This window comes from Triticum aestivum, chromosome 2B (genome assembly GCF_018294505.1).
Source record: "Triticum aestivum cultivar Chinese Spring chromosome 2B, IWGSC CS RefSeq v2.1, whole genome shotgun sequence".
Lineage (NCBI taxonomy): Eukaryota > Viridiplantae > Streptophyta > Magnoliopsida > Poales > Poaceae > Triticum > Triticum aestivum.
In genome coordinates, this window is record NC_057798.1 from 809,665,697 (window position 1) to 809,683,023 (window position 17,327).

The following is a 17,327-nucleotide window of genomic DNA, read 5'->3' on the forward strand; positions in this document are numbered from 1 at the left end:
GTGCCGCCGTCCTCTGTCTCATGGTGGAGGGAGGAAGGGACAAAAGAGAGGCCCGACAGAGCCAATTCGGCAGAAATCGGAGGTGCAAGCCTCCAAAATGCCGCGAGGATTGGGTGCATGCGAGCGAAAACTGTTGCATATTCGTTACCATTTCTGTCTACTATTTCAGAGTACATCCAAACACCTGACTTGGGGCAGCCCAATATCAAATCCAATACAGAGAGCCCAGTACAGACATCCAAACGCAGCGCAAGGGTCGTTGGGAATCCTTGGAGAGTAAGAATTCACCTATAAGAAATGGACTTCGGAGTAAAAAAAACTTTGGACTTGGGGTCCTCAATCAGGACTGTTCGAACACGATAAAACCACATTATCTTCATGACGAGCCTTGTTAAAACAACGCCCCGATTACCCAGAGTATATCAGTGCTCGGGTTTACATATCAGCGTGGTGCAAGAAGAAGCTGAACATAGAAGGGACTTCGGAGCCAAGTTAGTTCTCAGATTTAGAAGCAGACGTGGAAGGATCGAACTCGCCTACGAAGCCGAAGACCAGAAAGTTCAAGCTATTCCAAAGAAGGAGCCAATGTCCTCGGCTTGAAGACTAGTTCAGGGGCTACTGACGGTGTCCTGAATTAGGGGATGCTGACCACGTTGGCCTGTCATCAATGGCCCGAGCCGAGGATCTACTAACGACTGAAGAATGGGACACACCATCTGTGGCCCTCGACGTACTCAAGACGAACCCTCTGAAGACTTGGTGTACACTTCAAGACGTATTCAAATAGTCGACATGTTTATCCCTAGCTGTAGCCAGTTATATGTAAACCTTAGATACCCCCGATACCTATATAAGCCAAGGGGTCTAGTTTGTTGGGGCAAGGTGTTTAGACTAGATCCATTCATACGATCTCGAGGTAGATCATCTTGTACTCTGGACCCCATCACAATCAATATATCAAGAGTAGGATGTAGCACTTTACCTCTTATAGATGGACCGAACCTAGGTAAAACATCGCGTCTCTACTTTCTGTTACCATCGTGCCATGATCACCAACTCAGGACCCCCTACCTGAGATTCGTCCATTTTAGCATTGACACCCTGGGGCACACAAAGAATACGAATCACCCCACAACGCCTCCAATGAGGTAACGACACCCGCGGGCGTCACTGTTGACAGTTCTGGCCAAGGCCGAACGAAGCTTTCACTGGTAAATTCGCGCCCTTCCCTGACTGGACCACCAGATCTACCTCACCTGTCATCCAGCACAACCATGGGCAGTGGCAGATCTAGGATTTTAAACCAGGGTGGTCCACCTCAAAAAAAAAAAATTAGAACAAATATGACATGTGTACATTCTAATTAGTTTACCAATACCATGTAGAATTATAAATAGATCAATTTGGTGAATGTGGTTTTACAAACATACTACAATTCTTAATTATGTCTTTTCTAAACTTGCTCTTGAGTAAACTCATGGTAGAAAATCAACACTTATCGTCGCGCCGGCTGAAGCAATAATAAGTCTAGAAACAAGTACACCAAATTATGATATATATGCCTCTTTGTTTGAAATTGGGTTGAAACCGTGGCTGCTACACGCCTCCAGTGAAGACAACCTGCCAAGGAGCGGGATGGATGTGAAGAGCCAAGGAGCATACCACTACTGAATGTAGTTTGCTCTACACGCGCCACAGCTGAAAAGTTCAGAATTCGTACAAAATATCTAGTCAATCTCCATGTAAATTCGTCTAAATCAGAGCAACAATGGGGGCAGGGGAATGGCCGGATGGATTACCTCTCTCAGAAAAAGGCAACGGGTTGAGCGGCCGAGCGGACTAAGCACTAGCTGCGGCGGCTGGGCACGCCTGCGCGAACAGCAGCTAGCCGGGCGTGGCAGGCCGCGGCCCGTTGGCGTCAGACTTATTCAGGGCGGTGGCTCCGGGCGGCCGGGAGGGGCCAGCGAAGCCGCGACAGCGAGGCAGGCGGCTGACGGCTAATCGAAATCAGTGGAGACGGCCTGTCGGGAGAGGCACTAGGTCTGGTTTGCTCGTGGGCGTGGCTGCGTGTGGGTCGGGACGTGCATTAGGCCAACTCCACCGCGCGACCCCAAACGGACGTCCTGATTGGCCGGAATTTGTCCCTTTGGGGCGCCGATGGGTTAACCCGTGTCCGGCTGTGTCCGTTGGGTCGTGCGTGCGCCCACCGCGCGGCCGCACCCCAAATCGTGTCTGGGGTGGACGGGAATAAAAAAAACTATAAAAACTAGAATGAAATAACTAAAAAAGCAAATAAATGCATTTAAAAAAACATAAAACATATATAGGGGTCGGCCACAAAACGGCCCAGTTTCAACAGCCACTTAAAAGGCCCAGTTTCATAATTAACATAATAACAAAATAAAAAAAACTCCTCCCGCGCGCTCCTGCCGCGCCCGTCGGTGTCATGGCCGTCGCCATCTTCATTGGCCGCCGGTGTCGTCGTCGTCGCTGACGAGGTCAACGTTGTCCGGCGGCGTCCAGAGGTGGGGCGGCGGTGCGTGGTAGACGGGGGCGGGCTGGACGGCTGGAGGTGCCTGCACCACCTCCTCCCGCGGCGACGCCTCCCGCTCCGGTGACCGCGGCGGAGTGGGGCACCAGTTCATGCCCACGCCGGCGGCCATCTCCGGAGCAGTGCAGGACCAGCCCCACCCATGGCCCAGCAGCAGCTCGAACGCGGGCGGGTCCTCCTCCATCGGCTCCTCCGTGACGGCCGCCAGCTGCAGTTCCGGGAAGGCGACGTCCCCGGCGGCAGAGAGGGCCATGGCCTCCTCCAGGCCGTCCCACTACCGCTCGTCGTGCGTGTTCATGGAGTCGTCCATGACACGCTGCAGGAGACGGGCCTCCTCCTCCGCTGTCATGCGAGGAGGGGGAGGTGGCGACGGAGACGGGGAAGGCGATGGCATGGGCGCCAGGCCGTGCACCCGCGTACGCCCGCGCGCCTCTGCACGTGGCCTCCGCGGCCCCGACACGGTGCCGGCGAAGTAGGACACGCGTCGCACGTCGTGCTCGTCCTGGAGCCATGTGTCCCACAGCGGGGAGTCGGGGGCATACCTGTGGTCGTAATACAGGTCGTTGGAGAGGAGGTGGCGGCGGCGCGCGATCTCATCGTGCCGTGCATAGCCGGTCGCCGGCACTGGCGGGATGGGGACCCGGTCCACGGAGAGGTGCCATCCGTTGGGGAGGTGGGCGTCGCTCCACCGGACCGGCGTCCTCGTCTCCCAGTACCTCTGACACACGTCCGCGCAGATGTACTGCCGGTCGCGCTCGCCGGCGTGCCTAGGGGCAATGGTGAAGGGGGCCGGCGCGGGGGCTCGACGGGAGGAGCGCGGCGGTGACGCGGGGGCTCGACGGGAGGAGCGCGGCGGTGACGTGGGCTCCTCCTTTTTCACGGATCCGCGGCAGCGGCCGGAGGAGGAGCCGGCCTCGCGGTCGTGCTTCCCCTTGCGGTTCTAGAGACCCATGGCTGCGGCCGGCCGGCGAGCTCGAGGACGGGGAGTGGCTAGGGTTTGGGCGTGTCGGCTTTCGAGGGGGCAGAGAGGGGCCGGCGTGGGGAAGTGAGGACGACAACCGGTCCACGGGTCCCATTTAAGAAGGACGACGACCCGTCGCTGTGCGGATGACAGGTGGGGCCACCCGCCCCTTGCGCATTTATGTTGGTGGGTGGGAGGTAGGTGGCCGCCTGCCACGCGGCCCCGACGCGGATGTTCGAAGCGTCCATTCGCTGTCCGCCGCGACCCAAACCCGGCGCAAGTTTGCGCTCGAAATGGGTCGGCCCGGACACAAAACGGACCAGACGGGTCCGTGTCGTCGCGCGCTGGGCCGCCTGGTTTGTCCGTTTTGCCTCAAACGGACGGGGCCGGACGAGATAGGGTCGCGCGGTGGAGTTGGCCTTAGGCTGTTGTTGGGCTTTTTTCCCCAGTGGCCCATCTCCTCGTAACATATAGTATACAGGCCGGCCTAAAATCCCAGGGTGGGCCGCGGCACATCCTGGCCACCCTGTAGCTCCGCCCCTGGCCATGGGTGACGTCTTCTGCCGGGAGACCGCACGACCGGAGCAGCACCACCGCCAGGAATCGCCTCCCCGCCTGGGCGCACACGTCCAGGATACCCACATGGATCTCCACCACAAACGCATACTGGAACCATGGCGGATGAAGGCCATGCAACCGCCATCATCCCCCGCCCGAGTTTTTCCCAGCTGAGCTCCGGCGGTGGCGAGGAGAGGGACAACGGTGGCTCAAATTCCTAGAACGGATCGGCACGAAGGGCATTGGGAGGGAGGGAGTCGAGGATAGGGGAGGCGGCTAATGGTGGTCATGTAAGCCTACTCGAACTAACTGAAATGAAATCCTGCGTCTTTGTTTGGGTTAATCTTGTTGGGCTCTGCGGTATACAAAGCTCTTACAACTCATGGTGTAGTTATTTTGTGGGCTCCTTCTATATTCTGTTGCACCTCAAGCAAAACGGCTCGGTTAAAAAAGGGACTAGAAGTTTCTTCACTAACATCATTTAAAAAATTTCATCATTTGTTATTGGTTTCACTATATGTGGTAAAACTAGATTTAAATTAGTAATAATCTGTACATAAGCAGTGGTGTACATCTGAACCCAATCTCTGTAAACTGGCTCTGCCCCTGAATTGTAGAGAACACTCCTTAGATATTAATCGTAGCCACCACAAGATCAATGTCATCTCCCCTTCGGCTCTGACTATTGCTCTGCTGTTGTGAGGTGGAGGGAAGGGATTGTCGTCTCTCATCCTTTGTGTAGTAGGTTTTAGAATCACGGCGGCATTGCTCTGACAATAATGCTGGTGTCGTATCAAAATAAAACCATCGGCTCAAATCCCTTCTTGGTGACGCTTGGAGTCTCCAAATAGGCAAAACCTTGCTAATTCATTAGAAGATGAAGAACTTGTGTTGGCCCATATTTATCATAAAATTCAACTTTCTACCCCTCATTCCGGTTTGGGAAACATAACTTCGTAGATCAAAACATCTACATCGAGTCGAGAGATACTCACACAACAATGTGGAATTTATTCATCCATTTATACTCACACAACAATGGGAAACTTATTCATCCATTTATTTACTCATACAGTACTTCTGAAGCTTATTGATCGGTTATCAGATTCATACATCCATGCATGGAGGACTCACTCATGGTCTTGGTATGTTGTCACTGTGATGCAAGCCCCACCGAGAGCCCATTGTTGAAGGGCCTCTGGTTGAAGCAGTCGAGGTTGTTACCTGATGCAGGGGGATGAGTAGAATCGGCTTGTAGATCAGAAGACAAAGAGGCAAACGAGCAAATCTCAGGGAAAGCTGGCTGGGTTGCTACGAGCTGACCCTCTGGTCTTTTCCATTACAAGGGGAAAGTAGTTCCTCTCGTACTCTGTTCTCCCTCTAGTCACTAGGGGGACTTGCAAAATAAGGTTACAGAGAACTCTAGAAACTAGTACGAGAAAACTCTACAGAGTGTACAGTGCTGACTAGTAGATTAAAGAAAAAGAAAATCAAAGGAACAGGTACTCCACTTAGTTGAAGCTATCTCCATCATCCTCCCCAGGCCTGCAAAGAACTCGTCCTCGAGTTTAAACCTGAACTTCAGATGTTTCCTGATGATATGGCACAAGATGCCTAACATTGAACACATCAGAAGTCCGTAGATGGCTAGGTAGCTCCAGTTAATACGCGTTGTTATTAACCTTTTTTATCACTTTGCACGGTCCTATTTTCCTCTGACTTAACTTATTGTATTCTCCAGTGGGAAAACGATCTTTGGTGAGGATAGCCCATACCAAATCTCCTTCTCCAAACACGACCTGACGAAGGTGTTGGTCAGCTGCAGCCTTATATTTAGCATTGCTTTCTTGTATTCGCTGATGTACAAGTTTATAAATTGAGCCCATCTCTTCTACCGTATTCTCTGCTTTCAAAATTTTCTTTCCAATGGCAGGTATAGGTGCTAGTTCTAGAACTCCGTTGGAGACTCTACCATAAATTATCTCAAAGGGGCATAGTCCAGTAGAACGATTCGGTGTTCTATTGAAGGTAAACTCAGCATGTGGTAGAATTGTGTCCCATTGTTTCAGCTTGTCGCCTACAAGAGCTCGTAACACCTTCCCTAAGCTTCTATTTACCACTTCAGTTTGACCATCCATCTGTGGATGATAAGCCGTGCTGAAATTCAAAGTAGTTCCCATTTGTCTCCACAACGATCGCCAAAAATGAGACATGAACTTGGTGTCTCGGTCAGAGGTAATACTCCTTGGCACACCATGCAACCGCACTATTTCTCGAAAGAACAAAACAGAAATTTGACTAGCATGAGATGTCTTGCGGCAGGCTATGAAGTGCGCCATTTTGCTGAATCTGTCTACCACGACAAAGATGGAGTCCACTCGACGCTGTGTTCGTGGGAGACCTAGAACAAAATCCATACTTATAACTATCCATGGTGCATCAGGTACAGGTAAGGGCATATACAAACCTGCATTCGTAGCTGTACCTTTTGAAACTTGACAGACATGACATCTCTTCACGAACCTTTCCATATCTCGTCGAGCATGGGGCCAAAAATACTGTTTCAGCAATAGTTCTACAGATTTGTCTCGGCCTCGATGCCCTTCATTGTGAATCTCCTTTATGATCAGGTCACGTACAGAGCTGTTTGGAATGCAGAGTTGAACCCCACGAAAAAGAAATCCTTCATGGATGGTATATTCAGCAGAGTTTCTTTCTTGAGCAGCCTCATAAATCTTGTTGAAAAAGGGATCAGTAGTATAGAGCTCCGGAATACTGTAAAAACCAATAACTTGAACACTCATCATGCTTAGGCATTGTGCTGTGGGACTCAGTGCATCAGCCACCCTGTTTTGTGCTCCAGATTTGTGCTTGAGTACAAAATTATACTCTTCCAAAAAGCTTGCCCACCGTGCATGTTTACGGTTCAGGTTTGGCTGATTTCGGATGTATTTTAGTGCTTCATGATCACTATACAAAATAAACTCTTGATGTAGTAGGTAATGCCTCCAGTGTTGCAATGCTCGAACCACTGCATACAACTCAGCTTCATAAGTTGAATAGTGTAATTGTGCATATGTCAGTTTCTCACTGAAGAAAGACACAGGACGAGATTCTTGACTAAGAATAGCACCAATTCCTTTTCCTGATGCATCACAATCCACTTCAAACAACTTGTTAAAATCCGGCAAGGCTAGACAATCAGTAGATGCCACTTTGGCCTTAATCTCCTCGAAAGCTTGCCTCGCTTCTTCCGTTAATACAAAAGCTCGACCTCGTTTCATGCAATCAGTGAAAGGTGCCATGATTGTGCTGAAGTTGCGAATAAAGCGTCTATAAAAAGAAGCAAGCCCATGAAAGCTACGAGCTTCAGTTAATGTGCGTGGAGCTGGCCAACTAAGAATTGCTTCAACCTTGCTTGGATCAACTTGTAAGCCTCTTCCAGACACAATAAACCCCAAGAAATTGACTGAAGAGACCAACAATTCACACTTCTTTGGATTAGCATACAACTGCTCACACCGTAAAGCGCATAACACTTCTCTCAAGTGCTGCAGGTGGTCTTCCATGCTACTGCTATATACTAGTATGTCATCAAAATATACGACAACAAACTTCCCAATAAAAGGTCGTAATACATGATTCATCAACCTCATAAATGTACTTGGAGCATTAGAAAGACCGAAAGGCATTACTAACCATTCATAAAGCCCATCTCTTGTCTCGAAAGCCGTCTTCCACTCATCTCCTGGACGGATCCTTAATTGGTGGTACCCACTCTTGAGATCAATCTTTGAAAACACCACTGCCCCTGCTAAATTATCCAACATATCATTGAGTCGAGGTATAGGAAATCGATACTTAATCGTTATCTTATTTATTGCTCGAGAATCAACACACATGCGCCATGAACCATCTTTTTTTGGTGTCAGGAGTGCAGGGACAGCACATGGGCTTAGGCTAGGTTGAATAAAACATTTATCTAATACTTCTTGCACTTGACGATTTAGTTCCTCATACTCTTTGGGATTCATTCGATAAGCCGGGCGATTTGGCAAACTAGCTCCTGGTACTAAATCAATCTGATGTTGAATGTCTCGCATGGGAGGTAATACAGAAGGAAGCTCTTTTGGAAAGACATCTGAAAATTCTTCCAATAAGTCATGTGCCTCCTTTGGTATGCCAACTTCACTCTTCTGCTCTGAAAGCAGCAGCAGATATACGCCTCCTTCTATTGCTTCACGCATAAATTTCTTACAAGATATGAGACTTGTGGTGCGTGATGATTCAGAACTCTTGGATTTGACTAACTCATCCTCTTTCACTGGGTTAAACACAAATTTTTGGCATCTTTCATGACAGTATATGTGTGCTTACGGCCATCCTGTACAGCATGGCGGTCATACTGCCAAGGTCTTCCCAGAATTAGGTGGCTAACTTCCATATCAACAACATCACATTCTACCTCATCAAAGAATTTATTGCCAACGGAGAAAGACATCAAACACCGAAATTTTACCTTCGATACCTTGTCAGATTTGAACCAGCGCATGTTATAAGGACAAGGATGATTTTCCTTCTTAAGCCCAAGTTTATTTACTGCCTCCTCTGATATAGTATTTTCCCAGCTGCCATTATCAACAATAACATGACATACTTTTCCACCTATAGTGCAGCGCGCGTGGAACAAGCTCCATCTTCGCCAATCTTCGTCTTTTGGAGGTATCATCAAAGCTCGCTCCATTACTAACATGTCCCCTGTATCTCCATCCAGCTCAACCTCATCATTATCATCATAATTATCATATGTAGGTTCACCTTGATGCTCTGTCTCTTCATCATAGTCACCTACTAATCCTTTACCTTCCCTGCCGATGTTCCTTGGGCAATCTCTTTGTAAATGTTCTGAAGAACCACATTTAAAACAAGTACCTCTTGCTGTTGCTGACTTGGACTTATCCCCGACACGTTTAGGCAATGGGGCAGATCTTGTTGGCCCTGGGTCGCTGCTGCTCGCCGCCCTTGTTGGTGCAGAATTATTAGACCGTGGTCGGAACTGGTCGTTGTTGCTGTTTTTCCACAGCGATGGCTCGCTGGTATGCCTCTGACACTGTAAAATTCATATGCAAGGACAACACATCTTGGATTGATTGACGTAAACCACCAACATACCTTGCCACCAGTTGACTCTTGGAATCACTCAAATTGTTGCGTGATACTAGTTGATAGAATTCATTTGTATACTCGTCCACACTTTTTGTGCCTTGTCGTAGATTTTGGAGTTGCCTGAATAATGATTCTTCATAATTAAATGGAAGAAACTCTCTCTGCATCTTCTCCTTCATGGCAACCCAGGAATCAATCTTTCGCTTGCCCCGAACTCTACGATTCTGCTCTAGATTTTTCCACCAAACAGATGCACGCCCTTTCAGTCGCATTGCAACTGCAGGAACACGCTCCTCCTCTGGCACCTCCGCATATTCAAAGACACGCTCAACTTCATCTATCCAATCAATAAAATCCTCAGGAGAGAGCCCTCCCGAGAACTCCGGCAACTTAACTCCAAAGCAGCGCCGCCTGCGGTGCTCGCGCTCAGCAGTAGCACGATTCCGTCCGTGTCGCTGTCTGGCATGAAAGGGGTTAACTTCAGGACGCCTCAGGGAGCTTGCGGGAGAGCCGTCGCTGCCAGACGAATCATACTCACTGCCCTGGTCTTCTGGCATATCCCTCCGTTGCGCAGCAACAGCAATCTGAGCCATCTGCGTCTGCACGGCCGCCATTTGCTGCGCTAGGGCCTGAACTTGCCGTCTCAACTCTTGGTTCTGATCCACCAAATTGGCATCGATGTCCTGCAGGTTCCGGTGCCTGGGAATAGCCCCGTCTCCGGACTCCTCGTCCAGATCTGCGGCATCAACCCGAGCCGCCGGCGGCCGCCCGGCTCGGCTCCGATTTCTCCGACCACCACCCGCCATGGACTCGAACCTGGGCTCTGAATACCAACTGATGCAGGGGGATGAGTAGAATCGGCTTGTAGATCAGAAGACAAAGAGGCAAACGAGCAAATCTCAGGGAAAGCTGGCTGGGTTGCTACGAGCTGACTCTCTGGTCTTTTCCATTACAAGGGGAAAGTAGTTCATCTCGTACTCTGTTCTCCCTCTAGTCACTAGTGGGACTTACAAAATAAGGTTACAGAGAACTCTAGAAACTAGTACGAGAAAACTCTACAGAGTGTACAGTGTTGACTAGTAGATTAAAGAAAAAGAAAACCAAAGGAACAGGTACTCCACTTAGTTGAAGCTAGCTCCATCATTACCATAGCCTACGCCGAGGACATCGCAGTAGCGCTTGTAGAACCCGATCCGGTTAGCAACACGGTCATCCTGCCCCCTACCGCACTCGAGCCCGCCGTTGATGATGTTGGTGATGACGCCGTACCCAGGCACCCGACCAGCAGCGTTGTCCATGCCCGATGGGGTCCATTGGCCTGTGATCACGGCATGGGACGACGGCTTGTTCGCCTGAGCCGTCATCCAAAACCACAACGCCGTCTTAAACGACACCGTGGCGTCGGTGGCCACCAGGTCCGGGTTGTTGAGCAGGTCCACTCCGATGGCACGCCCGGCCGGGCCATAGTTGTAGTTCCATGAGAGCTGGATGGGGCCGCGCCCGTAGTATTTCTTGCGGGACGCGCACGGCCACTCCGGCTTTGGCTCGCAGTAGCTTCCCGGTGAGCCCTGCTCCTGTTTGAAGCAGTAGCCCCACGCGTACGGTCCGTCGGGCGCTGCGGGCCACCCGCCGGTGGTCTCGTGGGAAGTTTGCCCGAGGAAGGCTGCCACCTCCCGCTTCCGCGTCTCCATGCTCCCCGTGGTGCCGAATGACGGGAACGCGGCGGCGGCGGCGAGGAAGGCGTCGTACGTCTAGAACCCGCGGGCCTCTTGGCAGTCGTTGCGGTGGAGGAGGAGCCGGTCGAAGAGGTCCCTGGAGACGATGGACGACACGCCCCCGCCGGGGCTGGGGCCGGGAGGGGTGGGGCCGCAGCCGCTGCACTGGCTCTGGCAGCCGGCACCGCAGTACGCGCTGCCGCTGCCACAGTACCCGAATTGGCTGCAGCAGAGACAGTTTGTGGACCTCGCACCACCAGCCTGGGAGCCGCACTGCTGGGCGTTCACGGCTGTGGCGAGTGCTGCCGCCAGAACCATGGCCAGGATAGCTTGGACATGTATGGCTTCATGATCGATCTTCGGTGGTGCCTGATAGATTATGGCGCCCAAGTTCCGCCATTTATAGGCCTTGTGTGGAGAAAGTCGTGGTGTGCCTTTATACTAGAACAATCGTGTGTGTGGAAAATCTGTGGTGTGCCTGGAGAAAGGTGCGTGCAACGCCATTGTACTCACTCATTGCTCATCGTTTGAATTCTGCTGCATGGCACGCCACAAATTTCCCTTATCTTCTTCATTACTACGCGAGAAAAGTATGTTTTTGGTCCCTCAAGTTTCCACAAAGTATAGACTTCGTCCCTCAAGATTTTTTGGTATACATTTGGTCCCTCAAGTTTCAAAACCGGATAAGTTTGGTCCTAAACCAGATTTTGAGCACGTTCACCGGTTTTGACCGCCACAAAACCGCCGATGAACAGTAAATTCGAAAAAAATATTAAAAAAACCTTCAAAACAATCTGAAATTTTTTAGGCTCGAATATGCTTACATGCGCAAGATGCGAACAAAATTTCGTGCCCTTTTGGCACTCGAGGAGCTCGTGGCAAAAAAACAAAAATATCTGTCTGATGAATAGTAAATTCAGAAAAATAAAAAAATAATCCTTGAGTGTCGAAAGAGCACGAAAAGTTGGTCACACCTTGCGCATGTAAGCATACTGGATCCCAAAAAAAAATAGATTTTTTTGAAGTTTTTTTTTCCAAAATTACTATTCATCGGGCGGTTTTTTGGCGGTCAAACCTGGTCAATGTGCTCAAAATCTGGTTTAGGACCAAACTTATCCGGTTTTGAGACTTAAAGGACCAAATGTATACCAAAAATCTTGAGGGACCAAGTCTATACTTTTTGAGAACTTGAGAGACCAAAAACATACTTTTCTCTTACTACGCAGGACCATGTGACCAGATCTGCTCTCATAAATAGGCAAAATGGGCCGATCAACCACGTTCCACTGATAAATTAGTGAATGCGCGATGAAGGCGTATTGGGATATCCTTGCAAAGAAACGTAAACTATGAGACTAACTTGTTGCTACAGAAATATATAATACTCTGCAACTTTGTGTTGTGTAGAAGGACTGTTCGTGCATAAAGTAAACACTTGTAACTCTGACAAACAAAAAAAGCATTGCAAAATCTTGTAGTTTTAGCCTAAAAAAACTGAAATAGTCTTGCTAGATAAGATCGATCAATGATTCTCACGGCAGGCAAGGAAGCGGGGTAGGGTATGGTAGGAGTATCAGTCCTGTTGGTGGGCCACTAATAATCAACCACTAACGTCAATGCCGGCCACAGAGCTGAGCCTATATGTGGTTGTATGTTGTTGGGCTACTCTACATTGCCACGTATGTGGACACGATACCTTATTTGTTTTTTATCTATGATGAAAAATATTCGATCTTCAATCATGGCAGTACAGAGAACATCGGAAATAATATAATTACATCCAAATTCATAGACCACCTAGCGATGACTATAAGCACTTAAGCGAGCTGAAGAGGCACTACCGTCATCACCCTCCCCTCACCCAAGCCAGGAAACACTTGTAGTAGTAGACAGTCGAGAAGTCATTGTGCTAAGGCCTCATAGGACCGGCGCACCAGAACAGCTACCGTCGCATATCAAGAATAATGTAGATCGGAAGAATCCAACCTGAAGACACACGAGCGTAGACGAACGACAAACAGATCCAAACGAATCCACCAAAGGCATACCCGCCCGAGACACACCTCCACACGCCCACCGAAAATGCTAGATGCACCACTAGAACGGGGGCTAGGCGGGGAGAACCTTATTCCATCTTCAAGGAGCCGTGGCCGTCTCGCCTTCCTGAGCAGGACACAGACCCTGACAAAACTCAGAAACACATCTATAAACGAAGCCCTCCCGCCGGCAAGTGCATGCCGAGATCCACCGCGCCCTCATGGCCCTAAGGCCACCGGAGATGATGCGGACCGCTGGCGGCGCCAGCGGGAGGCGGATGAACCCTAATTTTTTAGAGGAGGCGGCTACTTGAACCCCGTTGTTCTTCCGTTGTTTCACGATACCTTATTTGTTCATCGAGTCTCTTACAGTTGCCTAGTCGCATTTTGTTAGTTTGATAATAAATACCAAGAAACTGTAGGGTGACACGGCGCGTCGACTTGTCAGGTGGAGTTTAAGCGCAGGCATGGCTGGGGCATGTTGGGCTGCGTGGAGGGTGGAGCGCACCTGGCTGCCAGGGTCGGATCTGGATAGCAACCGGCATGGGCCAGAAGCTGTTGTTCCGCGTCCCTGCAATGGTGGTGCCTTATTGCTCGCTCAGTCTACTGGTCAGGGCCTCAGCGGAGAGGGGTGGCGGATGATGACCTCCTTTCTCCTAGTTCCAAACCGACAGTATGTGGGGCTGGGCAGGTGCTGGTGGTGCCGGTCGCATCTGCGATGGTGGAGGCTCAGATCTAGGGTCTATGCTTGGGCGGCCCAAATCTAGGCCCAAGGCAGATCGGGGCTGGTGCTTCGGGTAGGTGAGGTCGGGTCTGGTCCGGTGGTGGCGGTCCTCATATTGCTTCGATGTCCTAAGGGTTGGTGCAATGGCCTCAGAGTTGGTGTCGCTCGAACTCGCCTTGTCTAGGCCAGAGGGCTTTAAGCGGCGGCCGGCGGTGGTCTTGATGGCATGTCCCCTATGGTCCATTAGAACTAGATGGGGACATAGGCGTCCGCGCCTCCTACCATTGAGGTACAGACCCAGACCCGCACACTGATACTGGGCTAGAAGTGGAAGGATTGCTGTCTACTCTTCCAGCCGGGGTTGGTGTGATGTAACGTGGATGGTACGCGGTGTCGCAGGGCATGGATGTCGGGGCAGCGGCCCTATGGCCTGCATGGTTCGCTCTCCGGCAGACATCATGGTGCCAGTGCTGGCTTGGCCTCTCATCCGTGTGGGTGGTGAGGGGTGCAGTGGCGGGTGGCTCGGGTTAGCACTCTGTCGTGGACAATAGGGAGGCCCAAATTCAAAGCTGAAGGGTGATGCACATCATGGCTATCCTGGGTGCCTTGTGGTGACATGGGCGAGCTACTGAGCGAAAGCTCTGCGCCTTGGTGCCAACAGCTGCGGTGTCTGTGAGCATCTTCTCCTCTTGAGGACGTTGTTATGGTTCCGTGTCAGGGTTCTGAGTAAAGACCCTCATCCATCTCGGACTTGGCAGTGGTGTCCTAGGACGTGTGGCGTTGTATTCATGCCTTTTTGTACTATCAAGATACTATACAAGACTGTTTTTGAAAGAGCATGTTTGACTATTATTTCTAAGAACAAAACGCATGTTTGATTTGGTCCCTGCATCTGCATGGGAACCATTCTCTAGGCCCAACAAATTCCATTAGGGCCAAAAACAAAGGTGTGAGCGAGATCTTTCTTTACGATGAAAGATGTCACCGAGTTGATGACACGGTTGCCGGTCGCTGGTCGATGTACCTGCTAAAGATCAACGCAGACCGTACCGCTAACACCAGTGTGGTGCCAACATCGTTGAAGGACCTGCTGGGTCGAAACCATGTTACAAAAAATGATATTTTTGCCAGCATTGTCAAAGGACCCGCTCATCCGAGACCACGCGGCCGTCACGGATGTGCTCAATCACATCATGAACCTGAGATCTAGCACCCATCACAACTCACCAAGCAAACGAACAAAAACACTGCCTCCACAAGAACTAACTGCGGCATTTTAAACTAATTTATGTTACACTAAAGCAATTTTATCTTTCTAGTGACCACACGATCGAGTGAAATAATATTCCATGGGACCAACTATACCTGAACGTTGCTAGATGAATATACGCGCTCCTTTGACCTAGCCAGCCGCCCCTCCAAAAAGCTAGGGTACTCTGCCTCCCGCCGGCGCCGGCGCCGGTCTGTCCCGTCTCCGGTGGCCTTAGGGCCATGGAGGCGGAGTGGATCTCGCCCCTTGCCGGTGGGAGGGTTCCGTTTTTAGATCTTTTTTCGATCTTTGTTAGGGTTTGCGTCCCGCTCAGGAAGGCGAGACGGCGGCGGCTCCCTGAAGATGGAATAAAGGTCTCTCCACCTAGCCCCCGTTCCGGTGATGCGTCCAGCATCATCGGTGGGCGTGTGGAGTTGTGTCTCCGGCTGATCTGTCCTTGGTGGATTTGCTTGGATCTGTTCGTCGTTCATCTTCGTTCGTGTGTCTTTAGGTTGGATCCTTTTAATCTACACTCTTCATCTGCGACGGTTGCTGTTCTGGTGCGTTGGTTCTATGGGGCCTTAGCACGACGACTTCCCGACTGTCTACTACAACAAGGTTTGCCCGGCTCCGATGAGGTAGGGGCGATGGCAGCGGCGCGCCTTCGGCTCACTTCAGTGCTTGTAGTCGTCGCTAGGTGGTCTACGGATCTGGATGTAATTTTTATTATTTTTAGTATTCGTTGTATTACCATGATTGAAGATGAATAGATTGGAAGTTTTTCCCGCAAAAAAAAAGAACGTTGCTAGATGGACCGGCCAAGCAAGCCGAATTTTTTATTATTGATAATTAATATTCCAGAATTCGGAAACTAATAAAACATTAATGAGAAATTTGAAAAGTAGGAAAGACGCTAGAAATAACAACATCTAGGGCTGGACGCCAATACCGACAACGTCCAAAGTTGGACGCTCTTATAAACAATGTCCATTGGTTGATTCGACCAGACCCCAACTGGCTACCTTTGGCCTTTGACTTGTACCCTCGGCCACCTCCGCACTGCCAAAGCTAGACTCCGCCACCTCTAGCCCATCAAAAATGGCGCTCCGGCAACACCCTCCTTTCGCTAGCCGTTATCCCACTTTTGCCAATTCCCATCATCGTGCCTTGCTCGCGCCAGGGCCATAGCTGTCCAACTCCGGTTGGCATATCCTCCTCAGCAAGGACCGCGCTGACCTCTTCCCCGTTACTCCACCCTTCTTGCTCTCCTACACTAGGCATCCGCAACCATTTGAGTGGTTGTGTTGCGAATTTGCGTGTGAATATTTGTGCATGTTGCCGTGAACTTGAGTTGTTTTTTACCTAAAAAAGGCACATGCCCTGCTTTATAAATAAAGCAACGATCATACAACTCAATGCATACAACTTGACACCATACCACACACACCCGAGGAAGGATACAACAATGCAAAAGAACAATGACACCACCACAACCCACTCCAAGCTCGCAACAAGACAAAGACGTCACGAAGAGACGATGTTGCGCCCGACCAACCGTGGACTCCTAGAAAATGCCTTCGGGGAGGGTATGACACCGGAGCGCCACAACTGACGGTCCAAAAAGATAATGGCACACCCGGATAAAACCGAAGAAGGAGAGTAGCCGCGATGCTGCCTAAAGGAAGCATGTAACGAGGTCCATGGCTGCCGCTGCCATCGGCCTGGTGCAAGCTAGACAAGGATTACCCTCTGGCACATAGTCTTCTCCTTCCTCCTCGAATTACCGCTGCTGCCCGCAGCCGACCAACAACGCTACATGCATTGAGCCGCCAACACTTCACCACAGGCCGCCACCAGCCAACGCTCCTAGCCGTCGAGCAAAGGAGGACGAAGTCGACCACCATTGTTGCGCCCCCACCCCCACCAGCCAACGGCCATGGCAACCAGCGGCGCCCGCAACCCGCGCCACCACAACCAGCAGCCGCCACCGTCCCACCCCGACACGAGCACTGCTTCCAAAGCCATCTAGGATAGCCTATCATCTGAGTAGAAACTGGAGATTGCCGCCATTGTTGTCGGCTGGTAGACAGAGGCCAGTGCTATGGACGTCCCAATCGAGGACGCGACCGACGATGAAAGGCATTCGGTTTTATGTAAAAATCATCCAAGCATAAATGAATATCATCCAGTGCATTTAAATATGCATCAAACTTGTTCAATTTCGTTAGAATTCTTCCAACATGTAACCGGACATATGTGGAGATTTTTGGATGGCCGCCTCCGTGTCCACGGACCGGTCTCCCCTGTACACGGACAAATGCATTGTCGTGCTTGGAGGTTGGCATTGAAGAGGCCCTTAGTAGCATG

General features: G+C 50.5%; 1 pseudogene; it reads right to left on the reverse strand.

Moving 5' to 3' along the window:
* Positions 1-5,002: 5,002 nt before the first annotated feature.
* LOC123039759 (26 kDa endochitinase 1-like) overlaps positions 5,003-17,327 on the reverse strand; it is a 31,077-nt pseudogene continuing 18,752 nt past the window's right edge.